Genomic DNA, 15,441 nt, shown 5'->3' on the forward strand with positions numbered 1-15,441 from the left:
GGGATAAACTTCCCATTTTATAGGGTAAGGGACAATAGGGGCAATGGGCAATGGGGGTGGGTAATGGGCATGGAGAATGAGAACTATGAATAGGACAATGTGGAATAGGACGAGGGAATAATTTTGATTGCTAAATCGATGAACTGGTTCTCCATTTTTCCGCATGCATGTAACCATATTTTTATGACGGCCATTGTAAGAATTTAAAAGTAAAACATCATTTGAAAGAATTTTGAAAAAAAATAAATGTGTCGCAGTTCATTTTATTGCCATTTTAAATATTTAGAACAACAGTTTCTGGCAATAATAGATTTATAATGTTTGCGTTCCTACAATTTCTAAAAATATGCTATTTTTGAAAATTTGGACTGAACAAATTTTGTGTCACAAATACTTGCATAATTTTAATCTTGACATAATTAACATATCAAACAAACAAAAAATAGATCATTTTCGAATTTAAAAGAGTTCGCTCCCGCTTAATCGGCAGAAATGTGACAATAAAAGTTTGGATTGAATCATATGTATCGAAACAACCCGTATGATACTAATTTTGTCAATTTTAGCATTCTTAATAATAATAATAACTGACCATTATTGAAATAAAAATTGTTCACACTCTAACAGTTTGCAGAAATATTTTTGACACATTATGACCGAAATATATGTACCACAGCCATCCACACTAAAATGGACAAATTTAGCGTTTTAGCGTTTTAAACAATAATATCAAAGTATTTTTGAAATGAAAAGTGTCCGCACCAATACATTCTGCATGAACATTTACTTTCACAGAATATGGAATGAAATATATGTAATACAACTATCCACATCATACTTATATTGACAATTTTAACATTTTATACAATACTTGTATTTAAAGTACACATAAACCTGGCAAAAGCATGTCATTTGGAAGATTTTGGTCCGCAAGCACCAACATGATACTGATGTTACCATTTTTAACATTTTATGCAATAATTATAGACTGTTAGGTATATCAAAAGTGTTCGCAATCATACATTTTGCAAGCAAATGTCATTTTGAAGATTTTTAACAAATATCACCAATATTATACTGATATTGACGTGTAAATATTTAAACAATACGTTTTGACAATTGTTCTTTGTTGGGTTTGTCTGTTTTCAATGTCTAGTGTTTATTCCTAGATTCATTCTTTTGATTTTCGCTATACTATTGGTTCTCTTGATTGCTCTTTCAAAAAAAGTTTGGTCAATAAAAACATACAAAACACTAAAAATACCTGTTCTTTTTAAAACGATAATAGGCGATTTAGTTAAAGTTTTGCTAAAGTCAATATCTAGGACATTCCTTAATGCTTGCACTGCATTATACATTTAGGAACAGAACTATATGAATTTCAGACTTCAAATCTTGTTTTTGACAGCTGTAGATTTATTCTAAAATATGTTGTTTACATTTTTGTTGTTAATGTTATATAGAAGTTATAAAACATTTGTTCCTAAGTTTGACTTGTGCTTGTGTGTTATATACATATAAAGATGCATTTAGCAATGTTTCAGTGTTTATTTTAATCTATTATTAAAACTATGAATGAAAACATTTTATTAGGAAATGTCCTAGATATTTACTTTAGCAGAACCTTAATTGATAATTTGTTTGTTAAATGGAACAAGTAGGCGTAATTTTAAGATCCAAAACTTTGTCTGGAAACGTATACTTTCTAGAAATTTGCGTAATAACTATCAGGATGCGTAATATTTTTCGCATGAGAGCGTGAGATAATGGCCAAATCCGCGAGAGATACTGTATTCCATATAAGAATTGTACTGAGCAAGATGCAAAGTAAAGGGCAACAAACAAACTTTTCAATCTAATTTTGCATACACTGAACAGTGTCTACATTCAAATATAGACAAAACAGTAAAAACTAAAATACAGTGACTATAAACACATCTTAGTAAAATGTGTGTTTTTTTCTAGACTCGGGCTAGATGGCTTCCGACAGGTTATTGGTGGTTGCCATAGATTTTCGAAAAAACTTACAGTGGTTATGCTTTTTCCACTATTCGAGACAGATCAAAAGTATTTACGTATAACTGGAGCGCAAGAAGATCCCAAGTTCCAAACACTCCGACCAGTATCTTGTTCACACCAGGTAGACATTCCACTCTTTTGGCCACGAAGCTGAGGAAAAGTATGCTGAGTTATCTACCTCTACTGAATTTAAAGATTGGTATTTCTTCAAACGATTTTAGCTGACCATTTATTTAAACGAGGTACTTTATAATAATACAAATGATGAGCTTTTTATTGTTTCCATCAGTTGAATTTAATCAAAAAGGTAAAAACAACAGACACAATACAAACGTGTTTATGAAATGAGGACAAAATGTTATCTGTTTATTACTTAATCGAAAAAAACATTTCAGCATTTAATTCAAATCTAAATTACAATTGCAGCAAATCTAAGAATTGATATTCGAAGTGAATAAACTGAAGGTCTTACATTACATGCATAACAATTATATTCTTAATCACCTTTATTGTTTGATAACTGTGTAGAATCTGAATGAGAGTACAACTATTAAAGATTCTACGGGCAAAACAATGCCTGCCGTTGAAGTGTTCAGCGCTGGAATCAAATTCTTTAAAGATCATCTTTTTGATCACTTTAAAGAGCGTATAGAGCACGTGAGGAATGGTGATATACATTGGGTGCTCACAGTGCCTGCTATTTTGAATGAAAGTGCAAGGAAATTTATTAGACACTCAGCAGAAATGGTATACAGATTTTTACATTGTAAATATTAAGACATTAAATTAAAATGGCAATAATACATGTCATTTTCGAAAACGGAGGTCATAAATGTTGCTGAAGGCTGCCCGTTTTTGTCGATGTATTGCTTTCCATTCTTAATGATTCTTTATTACAAATAGATTGAAAGAAAAGATGTGATCAGAGAAGATATAACGATTCTAAAACCCCTAAGAGTGTAGGACAGAGAAACCTTAGACGTCCATGGGTTGGGATCTAGTTTCAATAACATGTACTAAAGACATTCTTTTAGTAGTGACAAGAGGTCACATGTTACGTATCAAATGAGGTGTGCTTCATTTCAAATGAGGAAAAAGAGCGGTTGTATACGACTTCACTCAGCATGGAATAGAAACCATCACTGTGCATTTTACTCATTGAATATGCTATACGCTCTCATAACATCGATTGTATTATGTTAGCGTTCAAGATGAAACAAATAGCTACTATCGTTACTGTTTGATCGACAACAATCATAAAATGTTCACGAGTTTATGCTATAATAACGTTACGATAAGATCATATATTAGGCTAATTCGATAAAAGTGGGTCATTTTTTTATCAAGTTATGATATGAAATATTCCAAAGTACGAACTGTCTTAAATAAGACAAAACTAAAATAGTACAATATGAAATGAAACAATAAGGAAAAAAACAAAAACAAAACAAAAACAAAACAAACCAAAACAAACGAACAAAAAAAAACAAAACAAAACAAAATAAGATTGATAAATAAAAACTGATCTTTCACAGTTGGGTGTTGTAAAGCATTTACAAACTTTACTTAAAATCTTAATGCTAGAACTCTTACAAATAGGTACTATGTAGCATTTGGTTTTATATATGTAATTGCTTCATTATACCATTTCACAAAGACAATACCTTCACAATTTGACAAAAGAGAATTGAAACGTGAAAAGTGCACCAGCGTATGACCTAAATACTTTACAGTATATTTTGATTTCGTGTGTTCTTAAATAACAATTATATTCCCAAACTAATTGTGAAATACTATAAATCCAATCGTAAAGAAAACTCAGTTGTATATATTCCAGAAATTAAACAAAAAGAACAAAGCCAAAAACAAAATGAAATTTTCATCCCCGAGGACCAATTCCGTCCCTGTCGAGTAAAATTGTTTGTACTTTCTAAGTAGTTTATCAATGATCAAATTGAGGTTTATTGCAGTTTCATATCCTTTCCTTCTCTGAACAAAATATTTCATCGACTTACTCAAAATATACCAAACTGTACTATTATTATACAGCGAATGTAAAAACAGATGTACGTATGAAGCAGCTTAACGGTCGGTACGACCCCTTGTGTATTGCAGCTTCATGAATATTTACTTTAGTTAAAGTTTAAACGATGCTCCCAGTTTATATTGGAGTCCGAGTTGCTGATATGCTTTTGTTACTTTGTACGTATGATTTTAATTTCTTTATGTTCCTTGTTGTGTATATTTGTTTTCCATGTCTGGTCTTTGTCCCTGGATTACATTCTTTTGATTACCGCTAGAACATTGATTCCTTTAATTACTCTTACATTTCATCATGAAATGTTACTTAAGTTTAAGTCATAACGGCATACATTCTATAGCAACTCTTCACAAGTTCTTAAGAGCGGTTTGAAAGAAAAGAAATAATTCTAAAAATTAAAAAAGTAATTAAGAGAACCATGATTCGAGCGAAAATCAAAAGAATATATTCCAAAGATAAAGACAGGAGAAACAGACACACACACAAAGGACCATGAAATACACACAAAATACACGTGTAAAAAAAGTAAATAAGCAACCCAGATTCCACTCGAACATGAACAAGGTGTACCAGTGAGGTTCGCTTTCTATGCTTTTCTAAACAAATAAAAAAGTAAAATAAAAAAAACAAAATAAAAAAAACAAAACAAAACAAAACAAAAAAAAACCGTGGTCATCTTCTGTTCTGTCGGCTTCGCCCTATTTTGTAGATGTGATGAGAAAAACTTGTCCGTATGACGTTTTCATTGTCTTCGGTTTCATTCCCTTGATTAAAATCAATACTATCTTATACTCATTCAGAAAATGTATATTTGTTTTTCATATTCAATCAATAGTACCTTATAAACAATACGAATTCCTATGCAGTTCCGCATCTGTTTGCAGGTTTGTTTGCAAGTATATAGTTTTGATATCTTAATTTGATGACAATGAACTATAAAAATGTTGTCTTTGAAAAGAAGACGTTTTAAAACTTTGTAAATTTTTTTTTATTTTCAAACAACACTACCAAACTTCAACTTCAGCTTAACTGTACTTTTATTGTATTTTCTGGCCATTTTGTTGAAATAGAGTTTTGAGTTATTAGTTTGACTACGATTAACATGTATTAAACATATTACTTTAGTCTTGTGAAATGTGGGGATTTGAGGATCTACAGGTTTTGGACAAGATATATTTACAGTTTTCGAAAAAGAGTGTTTAGGTTCACTCCAGAACAGCGAAATATATGGTGTATGGGGAGACAGGTGCCTATCCGCTAGCAAAAAAAAGGTTAAGATTAGAATGTTGAGCTTCTGGTCAAAACTCCTCACAAATAAATCAAAACTATCAGGTGTTATGTATCAATTTCTTTTCAAACTGCACTCAACAAATCGTTTGAAAAGAAATTGATCGATTTTATTTAATCGATTTTAGATGACACAGGCTTGAGTTATATTTGGGACGGTCAATGTGCACTGGAATCAATTGAAATAAATCATGTATACCACACATTTCAAAAGACCAATTTATACAGAGATGGTTTTTAAAGATGTTAATTTGATGAAAAGGTCAGTTCTATAGGTAATTTAAAAGACAAAGAGACGTCAGAGTCATGCGAAATTTCGTTGTAACAATATACAATTTCCAATAGAAACTGGACGATTGAATAACATTCCTCGTTAAGTAAGTTTCTATTATCTTTGTAATGATAGATTGGTGGGCGATGAATTTGACTATATATGTGTATGTGCAAGTGACGTTGTACACAAACTGCGTGTGAAACATATACCGACCTACAATGTAGTACTATATATAAAATCCTTCTCCGTCGAGGATGCAAGGCATGTTATTGTTATGTAATGTTACCGTTCTAAATAACATTGCCTTATTTATTGATAAAACTGGCAAACATTTTACTGGAGTCCACATTATGAAACATAATTCTCCCCTGTGCATATCGATTATTCCTTATTCATGTTTTGCAGCCAGTAAATTTGTATTGATTGTGTAAGAATGTTACTTGTATATATGTTCTTTTTATCTCTGTCATGTTCACAATAGTATTGTATGTATTAGTTGACTACCTCTGTTACAATCCTGTACAATCAGTGTATAATAAAATCTGGAATCGAGAATCTATTTGTAAAGTTATATGTATCTCAATAAATGTTAACAAAAAAGTATGCGTATTTTATTCACCTGGTTCGCAATTGTTTGTAATCCTAATCCAATGCAATACAAAACTATGTACATATAAATTACACAATGATGTCATCGTGGCGTTCCATTAAAAAGAAAAACTCAGTTGTATGTAACAATTTTTGTTTTCAAATATGCATCACCTGATGAACCATTCCGCCCTGATGAGATCAAATCCTTGTTCGGGTTTATTTTTTGCACTTCCTCCTTATAAGCAGTTCATCAATATCCAAATTGAGGTATATTGTTATTCAATATTCCTCCGTTCTCTGCACGAATCTGTTTAACTATTTAACTAAAAAAAAACATGAGGATTTATGCCTGTAATGTAAAGTCTCTCCCAATCATACAGGAAGTAAATATCGGAAGAAAACCAAAATAACTTACAATGTATGTCCCATCTTTATAAAATTACATACCAATTGTGTAATATACTTTATCAATTGGGACCTCAGATTTGCAGTGGATCTCTTTGATGGACGGAATGACAGACGGACAAAGGGATTTCAATATACCAGCCACTTGTTGAGTGGGTATGATATATCAAAATTAAACGGTATGCATTTAATTATCACGAAACTACTGTCATGCAGTAAATGTCAAAAGATTGTGTGTATTAAGCAGCGAATCTGTTGGTCTTATATTTAGAGTCCTTGCGGCTACATAAATCGTAAAATGAGTACAATAAATGATATGCTTACATCATGCACATCTCAACAGAATTTGTTATTTTAATTTATGTTTGGGTACAACAGTGCACATTTTAAGGCTCAACTCATTGTTTAGTCATTGGGGTAATTAAAAAGAAACGAAATCGCCAATAAGTAATGATTACAGATAAAATACATACTTATACAAAATATATGTATGCATAAAGTACAATTTATCTTTTTTAATCGTGACTGATGTGTAATACGAGTATGACATATATTTGGTGTATGTCTGTTTATTAATTTGTTTATTCTTCTATTTATATTTGTTTTTCTTTTTTTTTAATGAAATCTTTAATTCCTTGGTTGAGTTTACACTTCTTTTACAAACAAATTCGTTTCTGATAAGATTATTATTATCATTTCCAGGAGCATTTCTGGTTTCACCTACCCCATATTATGTACAGCAAAATTGTATACATAGTTCATACATAGCTCATGAAAATTGAAAATATATTTTATCAATTGGGAACCGAGATTTGCGAGGAAACTTGGACAGACGGAAGGAATGACGGACGAAAAAAGGGATTCCAATATACCGGCCACTTGTTTAGTGGAGTTATGATATATCAGAATTCAACGGTATACTTTAAATTGTCATGAAACTTCATGAAGTACATAAGAAATGGTTGTACATATTGAGCAGGGAATCGGTTGAAACCACATTAAGTGTCCTTGAGGCTACATAATAAATCATAAAATGAATAAACCAAAAGAAAAGCTTACATCATGCACATTTAAACAAACTTAATTTTTTTTATTAATCTTTGGATATAACACTGCACATTATAAGGCTCAACTTCATAGTTTAGTACTTGGAGTGATTAAAAACAAACATTATCGCAATTGGGTAGGATTAGTTATATGAAAATGAATATGATAAACACTCGGTAAATTTTAATCTATTTATTTAGGTATTTATTAATTCATTCTTTTTTTTTCTTTGTTTGAAATAATGTCTTGGGTCCACTGCATGAGCTTAGACTTATTTTTTTTCAAACAAATTCGTTTCTGATAAGTAATTTTCTAGAGCAAATATTATCAAAGATGGTACCTATAGCCATATACGAGGTATTTATATATGAATTTTCTAAACGCTACTATTGTTCCACATTTATCTTTATCATTAGCTGACAATTGCGGCAAATAGTAAAATACTTATGCAATTTCTAAAATGAAAATAATGAACAGATCATAAAACAATTCTGAATTAGACAATTTTATATTTGAATGTGTGTAGAAAAAAAAACTAGTTACAATATACAAACAATTCGGTCATAAATATATGTGAAGAATCATTCTAAATATTCACAACACACGGCACATTTATGTATATTCTGTAGCAAAGGGATACCTAAATTCTTTACGGACATTTTTAATTACATATTATGTCAATGTTACGTAACCAATACCTACAGTGAACATAATACTACATGTAAATTTTAGTAAAGTGTAACGGGAAAAAAATCCACCGCTAAGGTAAGTTGATTAAAACCCTTTTACTTGTACCGTTGATATAAATTGTTAAAGTAGACACAAAAACAATGTCAATATTTAAGCAAAGCAATGACCTTTAACCCTGCTAACCCTGCTTTTTATTTAGTTAGAACCACTATCGTTACGTCAACTTTGCGTGGTCTTTCGTAAAATGCCAAGAACAGTATATCTTCCTGACTTCATTTTTAAATTTTGACCATATAAGACGAACGAAGATTTGAGTCATTGAATATTGCACTTTAAATTTGGACTCGTCTTCTGGCTTAAATTTATATGGGCGCCTACATTTATACTCAAATAATATGATACATTTTATGACACATTTGTGCAATAAACTATTTGCTTATTGTTTTTGAATGTGTTTCATCAAAATAAAAAAAAAATTCAAGACAAAAGTTGTGCCGGTAAAATTTATTTTTTTATATTTTAAATACAACTGTAGACGACTAATTTTTATCTTGATAATAACTTATCGAATCATTTTCAATAATTTTACACTTTGTATAATTAAACAACCCAAAGTCTGTTTGTTGGAACACTTATGAGTAAAAAGGTCATAAAACACAACAATTTCGTCAACAATACAAAACAATAGGTTTGGAACCTTCTGAATGTTTTTGTACTGTATAATTTGCAATTATAATTAAAAGCATGACCAAATAACAACAACAACAACAATATGAAACGGCCTTATTCTGTTTCAATTAAAACAATCTTCTTTTAAGTACATATAGATTAAAGACTTAAAATAGTTCAGGGACTTGCTATGTATGTAAGAAAAAAAACCATGGGCAAATAATGTTACAAATGACATCAAAGAAGTAAAGAGACAAAGTTAAAACAAATAATAACTAATACAGTTCAGGAAACCCAATAGCTAAGATCGTGCGCAGTTATGTATCTAATACTACAATATATATATAAATGCTACATTAAGCAACCCAAAGTACGTTTGCCTTAACAATTATGGGTAGAAAATTTCGTTAAAACATAAAACATTCATCAAAAGTAAAAAAAAAATAAGTAGCAACTAATGAATGAATTTATTGTACGCAATGATAAATTATTTTGTATAATAAACTAACCCGAAGTCTGTTAGGCTGAACACTTATGGGTGGGTAGAAAATGTCGTAAAAACAACATTTTCGTCAAAAGTAAAACACAATTGTCAACAAATGAATAATTTTATTTTACGCAAGACTAGAATATTTGCAAATCATGGTTAAGCAGGTTATCCCCATGATAATTTTCACGTTTAATAAATTTTGCAAAAATATATTTGAAAATCGACCTTATCTCAAAGTTGTTTTTCGGTTTCGTTTGTTTTGTTTTCTTTGTTTATTTGTTGATTTGTTGTTTTCTTTGTTGAGTTTTTGTTTGTAATATTTTCTAGGATAATGCTAAGATCATCATTTGCAGTGCACAATTTTATTCACTTCGTTCATCCGCAAAGACTAACATTCGATGTAGGTGTAAACTATATAATTGGTGGGAACTCAACAGGGAAGACTGCAATCTTTGAACTTATCCATCGATGTCTTTCAACCGATATCAACACGACTACATCGTCTTTTTCTACAGACTTTACTAAAGACGATTTTCCGTATGCGCTTTGTCATTTTGAGATTCCACAGGAAGATACAAACAAACTACAACTAACTAATCTGTACGCTGGTGGTCTTTTTATCAAAGTCTAGATCTGTTTTATACATACAAGGTGCTAATACAAGTGAAAAAAGATCTAGCAATAGAAATTATGTTAGCTCGATACGAAGAAAGGTATGATTGTCACGTGAAAGATTTTAAGTCCCCTAAACATTTCACTAGTCATGTTGGATCTGAGACTGATTGTGCTAAAGGATTAAGAACGAATGTTGAGGTGAATAAATAATATATTGTTAATTTATTTAATTCAATTGAATAAACAAGAACAAACCGAGAGTAGTACAAAAAAAGAGGTCGCTCATTTATTCAATTATCTAGACGAACATTATGTTGGAGTTTTAGGCATGCGATCGATTGGAGCTCTTCAATGGACAAAAAGTCCGAAAATTAAACACGATATGAAGGACAAGAACTATACCGAATCATGCAAACGGGCAGAACTAATTTCCGAACTCATAAAGAACGATAAAATAGACCAACATTTATATGTTGAATACCACAAGGCTGTTGTTCGGCCTTATTTATTCGTGAAACGAGACAATGGAGAAATTCAATTTTTGAATGAAGCGGAAACTAATGCAAGGAAGGAACCGATTCTTAAATGTCCTGAAAGGATTGTTGAAGCTGAGCAGGTTGCTCTTTTACTGTCTTACAAAGACTATTTGACGATAACATTAGAAGAGCCAGATAGGGGTATGCATACCCAGATGGTTGTGAAACTTAGAGATTGTGTGTTTAAAAAAGTCAAAGATCGAGTTGTCATTGTTATTTCTCATAACCAAGCAATATTGGACCGTTTAACTATTGATCAAACATATATGACAGCTAAAGATTTACACAAGAATCAAATATCACACTCTGTAATGAAGTTTCCGAAAGGATACAAAAATACGGTCAAGTTGAAAAAATGAAGCATATTCTTTTCTCGGAAAGAATTCTCTTTGTGGACGGACCTACCGACAAAATAATTGTAGAAGCGTTGTTCGACGTGGTGATCAATGACAATATAACCGAGCTGTCAATCGGCAACCTGTCTCATCCTGTAAATATAGATAAGTCTTTCCGTAATTTTTTATCTAGCATACATGTATCCGGACTTGGTGAAGGCAAAGATGCGGCAGACTCAAAAACAAACTTTTGTAAAATCATCGGAAAAGACACTTATAGATTGGCAGACTTGGATAAAATAACGAAAAATGCGAATAAAACCGTACGCACTATTCTTGAAAAGTTACATAAAAAAGATCATAGATATGAGGTTGGATATCTAAAATCCTCAAGCTTCAAGAACGATAGTGATGCAGTTTCAATATTCACTGAAGAATTCATGCGTAAAAACCTATTCATTTGGACAGAAGGAGCAATTGAGAAAGTTATCAATACAGTTGCCAACAAACTCGATGCAGAAACGAAAAAACGTATGGAAATTCCCATAACAAGATTCCATGAGTGGAAACACGATCTAGTAAACAAGGAAGACGAAGATATTAAAACTGTGGCCAAACACATAATAAACTGCGATGAGGGTGCTCGTTTTCTACATTTCCTTCACCAAATGTATTCAATGTCTGAAACTGGACCAAAAGGTCGAAATGGGGACTAAGAAACGATACGACTAACATCTAAAGACTTTTTAGTTGAATAAAAGAAAGATCAAAACCTCAGGATGTTGAAAACAAATAAAAAAATTTTTTTCCCATAATTAATCGTACTTCAAACTACACATAAATAATACAATATACACCGCGTCCTTAGCGGGACAGGGCTGTTCCCTTTTTTTAATAAGTAATATCAACAATATTTATCTTATTTTTTTTTAAGACACCGCCTTCGTTTTATCGGTATTTTTACCCTATTGCTTTTATTTAAATAGTGAATGATTTTATTTCTTAATTTCATTCTCGTTAAAAATTGTTGGGTCTTTTTTTAAGTATTAAATCACTGCATTATATAAAAAAAACTAATTTCATTCTTAATTTAAAAAGTAATATTAAACAGAAAGAATACATCAGAAATAAAGAATCAAAGAGTATATTTAAATACAACTCAAATGCAATACCACTAATGTACAACGGATTCTTGACTTCAAGTATGTATTCATGAGGATACAAAATACTTGAGTTTTGATTATTTATTTTGTAAAGAAAACAACTTTTATTCACGGGTTTACCACTCATTGTTAAAACAAAATGTCACTAACGTTTGGTCATTGTTAGATATAGCCAATTTTAATCATGTGACATAAACACCCACACATGTCATACATTTAAAGAATGAGATTTTGCGTGGAAATGCTCGATTTATTTATTGCTTCATTTTAAGTACAAAATCAAATTCTTGGGTTCTTGGTTATCAATTCAATAAGGTAGCATGTTCTCTGACGCATATTTAATGATATTAATTTGTTATGTCTATTCCAATGTCTTCCACTGAACCACATTATTTATTTTATTTTATCATTTTGTTTTAAGTGATGAATATTGCCCAAATGTGATGGTATCAGGGAGCTATATTCCAGTTTCTATACTATTTTGTATGACGTGTTGTTTTCTTATCCTCAGTTTGTATGTACAATCTATTTGGTTCAGTTCTCTACATAGTGTATGTAGATCGTCTTTGTTTCCTATAATTATGATCATGCCATGACTTTGGACTTTGTTATATTTGAATTGTCCCAAATCTAACGCTTCGGTATTTTTGCCTATATTTTGTAGTGGTAACAATAGATGAAAGAAGAAGGCTTGGACCAAATTTTGGGTTGGGACTATAAATGTTTAGTAGATTGGAGTGCAATGGCATCACTTTGTCTAATTTTATCTTTTTCTATTTTTTTCATCTTTGTAATGTCAAAGTTTACATTACAATCTAATGACTAGTGGATAAACGCGAAGGTTAAGCACGATAAAGCAATGACTACACCTTCATGGTTAAGGGTTAAAATGATGAATATCTTGGATTGCAGTCAAAGACAAAACTAATTCAAAACAATAAAAAAAACAAAAACAAACGAACATTGACATGTATAATTGCAAGAAATATTATTCTAAAACTGAAACCTTCTTCATTCACGAACATAACTAATCGAGATATGAACGGGTACTCCACAAGATTTATGGGTGTATATTCTAAAAAAAATATCTATAATAAAACGAATGTAAAACTGTTCAAGTTCTCTTATCTTAAGCAAATACAGGTAACATTACTTAATAGAATTGATTATGATTATTACAATATCCGTTTTCGAACGCGAGGCTAAATACTAAGTGAGGTACGATTACGTCTACCACTGTTTGGAGTTTGATAATTGATAATCAGTTGAAAGAGGTAAAGATTAATGATACGATTTCTATTAACATTCAAACTATCATAACAATACGCTTTTTTCGTGTATTATACGCTCATCTGTACCAAAGGTTCAAGTTAGCTTATGCCATTAATTAGTGTCGTCGGTCGTCTGTTATCAGCTTTAAGTCTACCCTGAAATCACTTTTCTGAAGAAGATAATGTTTTGGTCACAATATCTTCCTTAGAGTATCTAGTCGACTCTTTCAAAGTAATTCTTTAAACAATGAATAATTATTAGGCAGAAGCTTGTGATTAGTGATTCATGCACCACCACTATATGAAGTTATATTTTCAGAGCAGATTGTTGATCGATTCGAAAGTATAAAAATATTACCATGTAATAATGTGCATTGTTATCAGTTTATTTCATGGTCGAATGATGTTGCACCATCTGCGTTCTTTTGCCGGTAACCAACCGACATCACTATTTATTGCGGCTGTTGGCTCAAACTTATGGACTCCAAGAAAATATCTAACTGCTTTGTTCTGGATAGCGCTCAGGCAAGCGAAGTCTTTATATCCGCATACCGATGAGTAGTAATTGAGATTAGGAACTACACAAGTTGTAAATCATTTCGCGCAAGTCTTTATTCCTAAATCATTTATATGATGCACTTTCGAAATAATTCCACCAAGTGCCCGACTTGCAGCTTCCGATAATTGATCAGCATAGTACTTAAAGTTCTTCAATTCGTAAATATTTGTATTGGTAAATTGTTTCAAGAGTATTATCACCAATGCGGAATTGAAATTCAGATCTTTTAGTTCTCGGTGGTCGAAAATGTATCGTTTTAGATTCCGCAGCGTTTATTAACACTCGTCAACGCTTGCACCAGTGATGCACTTTGTTCAACGTCAATTGCATATCATTTTCATTTGATGCCAACATGACATTGTCGTCCGCGTATAGAAGCAATGAGAGTTTTGAATTACCGATATTCACACCAAGTCCAAGTTCGTTAACTTCCTGTGCAAGATCATTGATAAAATAACTCGGTGACAGATTCTCGCCCTGTCTCACTCCCGATCTACAGACGAACCATTCTGTTTGTCTATTAATATACGAACACTGGCAGTTGTATTTAAATAAATGTTTTTAATCGAGTTGTATAATTTTCCGTCGACATTATTTTGAAGAAGTTTATAAAGAAGCATATCTCTGTCTACGAAGTCGAAAGTCTTCTTCATGTCAATAAATGTAGCAAAAGTGTTCTGGCTGTTCTGTATAACGGCATTTAGTGTAAATACATGATCTTCACAGGATCGGTTAGATCGTAATCCATTTTGTTCATCCACTAGTAAATCATTAGATTCTAAATAAGATGATAATCTGTAGTTGATGAATGAGCTATACAGTTTTGAGACGCAAGATAACTGATACCACGATAGTTCAACGGCATTCGTTTGTCGGTAGTCTTATCTTTGAGTATTGGACATATAATTGCTTGACGCCAAACAGACGGAATAGTACTAGTGTCAAATATGAATTGAATCAAGTAATAAAGTACATGAACAACCGGTTCATATTTCATCACTTCATATGGAATTTTGTCGATTCCACAAGATTTCCCGTTTTTTTGCCTTGTACACTAATTTTCGAATTTCCTCGGTCGTTATATCTGAATTAATGTCTGCATTTTCTGTATACAGTGAGTCTAACATTCTATTCTCCAATAAAGCCTTAGAGGCAAGAACTTCTCTCTAAAATGTGTCATCAAAATCGGATACTGTATTGTCCATATTATAAACGTTTTGAAAGTCTGTCCTCCACCTATTCAATATTGAGTTTTCATCAGTAAAAAATGTCACCGTTTTGATCATACACCTTCATCGGTATTTTCACAGATTTTCGTGGTCCGAGCTTCTTTATCTTATCACAAACTTCATTAGGGTTCGAAGAAGTCATACTTTCTATTTCGACACAAAAATTGAATCTGTGCTCCCGTTCACATTGGCGTAATAATCGGTCAAAGTTTTTCTGTGC

General features: G+C 31.6%; 1 protein-coding gene and 2 pseudogenes across 6 annotated transcripts in view; 2 read left to right on the forward strand and 1 right to left on the reverse strand.

The window, feature by feature from the left end:
- LOC148614001 (uncharacterized) overlaps positions 1-15,441 on the reverse strand; it is a 163,510-nt gene that overhangs the window by 67,413 nt on the left and 80,656 nt on the right. The gene's annotated exons all lie outside the window — the stretch shown is intronic.
- Positions 1,977-6,135, forward strand: LOC148614006 (heat shock 70 kDa protein 12B-like; annotated as a pseudogene).
- Positions 9,845-11,715, forward strand: LOC148614007 (uncharacterized; annotated as a pseudogene).

Source organism: Perna viridis, chromosome 6 (genome assembly GCF_037379345.1).
Source record: "Perna viridis isolate PV_CMFRI_1.1 ecotype Kerala chromosome 6, ASM3737934v1, whole genome shotgun sequence".
Lineage (NCBI taxonomy): Eukaryota > Metazoa > Mollusca > Bivalvia > Mytilida > Mytilidae > Perna > Perna viridis.